We start from the raw sequence: 5,000 nt of genomic DNA, 5'->3' as shown, positions 1-5,000 counted from the left end.
TGGATATACCTAGTTTCGACACCTATCAACCGCCCGCAAACGACGGGACTTCAGGCTGGGAGCTGCGAGTTGTAGAGATGCGTTCGCATCGATCCTCTCAGGCGACCCATGCTTGGTGGTTTGTCCGTGTGCCCCTTCCTCGATGTGCGCAAGCTCGTCTTGGTCTGGGGACCACGTCGACACAGGGGATACTCTTGTGAGAGCATGAGTGTACTAAGTTGAGTGTAGCAAGGGAACGCGTGCCCCTTCCTCGTTGGCGTAACTAACCATCTTGGTCTGGGGACCGTGGTACCGTGCTCTGGTGAAGCTTGGTGCGTGCTCCTTCCTTGTCAGACGAGTGACTTGACCTGGTCTGGAGACCGTTCCTTTATACTAGTGGACAAGAGTTGGCTACTTCCGTGTCAGACGAGTGACTTGACATAGGATGGAGAAGGACACTTAACACTAATGAGCTTGTCGGCGTGCCTCGTTCTCGACTTGATTGTCTTGATGTGAGGACCGTGCGGACCACACCAGTAAGCTTACACATGCTCGTTACAAGTTGTATAAGTTGACCCGTTTGGCCCGGTTGCCTTGCACATGATGGTGTTGACCATGTTCGGTTAACAGGTCGTGTGTCGAGGTGGTCGGCCTTGGTAGTAGGATGTCTTGTGCATGTGACGTGTTGACCTGGTTTGGTCGGTGTGTCGTCGTGTACGAGATGACCTACTACCCGTCAGTTTTCCAAGTTGTATCATGTGTTGACTTAGTTGACGTGTCATGTGCTTGGATGATTAGCGTACGGGTCATGTATGGTGCGCTTGCTTCAGTTGAAGGGATGTACTAGTACAGTTGTATTAATTGTTTATTTCACGATCTGGTCTTTTGGCTGGATCGTGAAAAAACGCTAAGTCCCAAATCCTGAACTCGAGAAGAAAGCGCCAATGACAACGTTTTTGACTGGAGCTCCTAGCATTCGGCTCTTTCTACTTTGAAGGGATGCACTGTTGTATGAATTGTTTATTCACGAACTGGTCGTTTGATTGGATCGTGAAAAAATCGCTAAGTCCCAAATCCTGAACTCGACAGGAAAGCGCTGATTGCAAACATTTTGACTGGAAGTCCCTTGAAAATGGCGTTTTCGTTATTGGCATTATGTGGCACGTTTATTGTGGCTAGAACATTAATTATTCACCAAATGGCACCAAAGCTTGGCAAAAGTCGCGAAACACTCCTATCTCGACGCACCAGCAATCGCAACTTGATGCAAAATAAATTGCACAAGCTAATGATACTTGTACCATGCACAGTACACCGTACCAAAATATACCCCTGAAAGTGTGCAATTTGGTGCTACCCTAGGGAATATGTATGGGAAGCCTAGCTACGTGTGTCGCACGTTCCAAGTTGCATGGACGTCGAACAGAGGCATGCAAAAGCACCTATCTAGGGGAATTACTCTACGTTCTAGTAGCAAGTGCGATTTTCCGGTCCAGCACGGCAGTACGCCTGCACGCATACACTCCATGTACCAAAATGTACCAACCTAGGCGTTGCTCAGTAGCTTTTGGCGGCACATAGAAAAAGTATTCGAGTTCAGATTTTTGGAACTTAGCGTATTTTTAAAACTAACAACGAAAATTAAATTATAAATCGGTAAACGGCTAGGAGTTGCTCAGCAGCTTTTGCGCAACGTGGCAAAAGTATTCGAGTTCAGATTTCTGGGACGTAGCGTATTTTTCAATCATAATAAACCGAATCAAACATAACAATGATGAAACTTACACCATGTCCCAAGGTTGTGCACAAAACGTAACGATAAAGTGCTGGCGAAGTTAGAGGTGCACCAAAATTGTGTACCGATCAGGGAAAGTACTCTACGTTCCTATGATTTGGGTGAAAAGTGTTGATTAACTGCTGGTTAGAATAGACAGTTGCTTATCATACACATCGCAAACGAACACCCCTTAGTGAGCATTAGCAAAAGTCAATGGCACAAAGCAATTGCAATACAAACTGATCAAGTACATTAAAGAACGCTAAGTACCAGGACTTCTTTCCAAGAATGGTGTCCGCGACGGGAGGGCAAGCGTCCTTCCCAGGTTTTCCTAGTAAACCTTGTATGGTAAACATACCCAAGCGTGTCTGTAAGCACGCAACGAAAGTCACGAACGGGCACATACCTAGGGAATGTACTCTACGTACTTGGACTTTTGTCCAAGAATGGTGTCCGCGACGGTCGGGCACTGCGACGCAATAACCAAATCCTAGGATTGTAACTTTAGTGTGCACAAACATAAACATTAACGCGTTCGCTCGGGCTGCGCCGTCCGTGTTGAACACAAATGTGGGTGATTATATGCGTGGAGGGACAAAAACATACGAGGAGGAGACAGTTTTCTGCACGATGTGCACAGAGCTCATTTCGTCGTCCCGGGCGAATGGAAAAACACAAACATCGCGAGTATCGTTCTAGGTTTCTGTCTATAAAAGGGCAGGCCAAAAGGTGACCGGTTGAGATAAGCGTTTTAAGCATACAAACACTTTATTGGAACTTTTGATACAAAAACAAGGTACGTACATGTAGGTTGTACCAACATGGACATCTATGAACGCGTACGCTCGGGCTGCGCCCTCCGTCTTGTACTTTCCTGATCGGTACACAGTTTTGGTGCACTGCTATTCCGACCGGCAACTTGTACCAACATATACATCCATGAACGCGTAAGTAGTGTACTTTCCCTGATCGGTACACACTGTTGGTGCACGGCATAAGAAAAGAGCTAAAATGGTCAAACTCAATCCATTTCAACAATAGATAGTCGATAGTAGCTGTGCCGATGAAGTAGGGCACGATGCAAGTTAATGTTGTTTAATGAATAACATGTCCGCCATACATTTCAGTACAAAATTGCTCGGTCAGACCTACAAAGTGCTATATCTCGAATACGAGGCGTCGGACTGGGGGTTGTAGAACAATTTTAAGTTCGTCTAATGATTCTACATCCGATTCTGGATAGCGGTTTTTGACCACTTTTCAATATTTTGTGACACCCCGAACCTAGGGGCAGCTCCTAGCTTTTTCAAAAATGTGCACCGAACGGGCCGGAGAGCTCGTGTGGCTCAAAACATGTTTTTCGCTAAAACACCTCAAAACGTGTAAGGAACGCACCCTAGATGATGAAAAGTGCAATCAGAATGTCAATCGACAACTTTGTTGGGGGTACCATTTTACTCTACGGGCCAGTAGCTTAGGCGCGCCAACAGCGCTTTCCTTTCGGGTTCCCATTTTTTGCCCTCCTGGGATTATGATCATTTGTTCATTGCCTACTATAGGGAGGGTACCTTGCTACGAGGTCAAACATGAAGATTGCACCAAATCGTAGTTTTTACCTCTATTTAGTCGTAGGAGCATGGTTTGCAGTGGCAGTGGGTCATTAAGCCCCCGTTTGGGTCATACGTCCCCTCCGCGATAAAAATCGTCGTATGCCTATAGTCCGAACTAATGAAGCAAAAGTGGTGTCTGGTGGGCTCTGCCGATGATTTTAACCTATGATTTTGAGCTTCCACCCTATCAAAACGTTCCCTGGAGCAGTACATCACGGGTCTACGGACCCAAAGACTTCGTCGTGATGGTTTCTAGTAAAAAGTTGTAACAGCTAAGGGTTTTGAATACGCGTATATTAACCATTGCTTGAAACTAAGCTTCGTTGTCTTTAAACTCTGCAAGACCAATCGAACTTCTTAGGGAAACCCGAAGGATTCACGCTAAGCTCGATGAGCTATAATGGGTAGTGGTGCATGATCTGGTGTTCCTTGGATCTAATCCAATGAATAAATTTATGAGGGTATATATGGTGCAGGGCACAAAGCGTGATGAAACCGGGTCTCCCTACCAAATGTGGCATATTTTTTCCCTGAGAGCGAAGCTCAGACCCACGTAGGGAGAGCGAAGTGGAACTTAAATGTTCTATGCAGCAAATGTTCGCCATGCGGATAAACAAGTTGGAATAGTTCAATGTAGTGTAATGCAAACACGAATCGCAAATAACGATACGGGACCCAGAAGCAATTCTGCGGATCCCTCGGGGAGTGGTGAGTTGATATAAATTAGAGGTGAAAGTCCAAGTTGTTCAAGCTCCGGCTCGGCAGCCGATACGAGGTTCCTGTTGGGCTTTGTACATCGCGCAGAGGCGCCGTTCGGTTCTAGCAATGATTCCCGCCACCATGTTCCATGCGTGCAGAGATCCGTTAGAGCTCGTTCAATGTGTCCCGCCGTGATTACGAAAAAGTCCAACAGTTGACCAAGTTGGGGGTGCGTCAAGTAAACGCGCAGAGATGCCGTTCGGTTTAGAGCAATGTCTCCCGTATCACGTTGGAGTTCTTCCACTAGTGCAGAGATCGCTGAACCGTTCAATGTGTCCCGTCGTGGTGTGCTTGTACCGAACACTTAGGATACACCATGCTTTGTTGGTTTGGGATAGGAGTGGTCGCGCAACTGCCTCCACGCCGCAAAGTGCCAGTTCGGATTGAAGGTCAACTTTAGCCGTTCAATGCATCAGTCGGTGGGTGTTCAGATGGCATCACAACTTCCCTAGGTGCTTAAGTTGGTTGGGTTGTAAAACATGTGCACATGCGCAGAGTATCGTGCGTACTAGCAAAGTCTCCCGTCACGGTGGTTATGAATGAGTTCCATTCAGTGCAGAGATCGTTAGTGCGTGCAATGTGTACCAGTCGATGTGTCGTACCGGAATACAACCCCGCTTAGAGGCCCGTCGCTCGAAGAGGACAAGCAAGAGTGCGCAGAGTGCCGTACTGGCCTAGCAATGTCTCCAGACAGACGTAGGAACACCCGACGCAGTGCAGAGAGTAGATCCGCTAGCCGTGTGCAATGCATCCGACGTTGTCTGCTTGTGCAGTCTATCGAGTGGCGCCAACGACGCTCCGGCGTCACAGAACAAATCTCGGTGGTCACGGGGACTTGCGCCTCGCGTGATCAAGAGTGTAGTTCGTGTTCAAGC

The 5,000-nt window shown here is 47.3% G+C and overlaps 1 pseudogene; it reads left to right on the top strand.

The window, feature by feature from the left end:
- LOC120907294 overlaps nt 1-125 on the top strand; it is a 5,087-nt pseudogene extending 4,962 nt beyond the window's left edge.
- Nucleotides 126-5,000: the final 4,875 nt, after the last annotated feature.

This window comes from Anopheles arabiensis (assembly GCF_016920715.1).
Source record: "Anopheles arabiensis isolate DONGOLA chromosome X unlocalized genomic scaffold, AaraD3 X_pericentromeric_contig0003, whole genome shotgun sequence".
Classification (NCBI taxonomy): Eukaryota; Metazoa; Arthropoda; class Insecta; order Diptera; family Culicidae; genus Anopheles; species Anopheles arabiensis.
The sequence above is the reverse complement of the archived record's forward strand: the minus strand, read 5'-3'. Positions and strand labels throughout refer to the sequence as shown.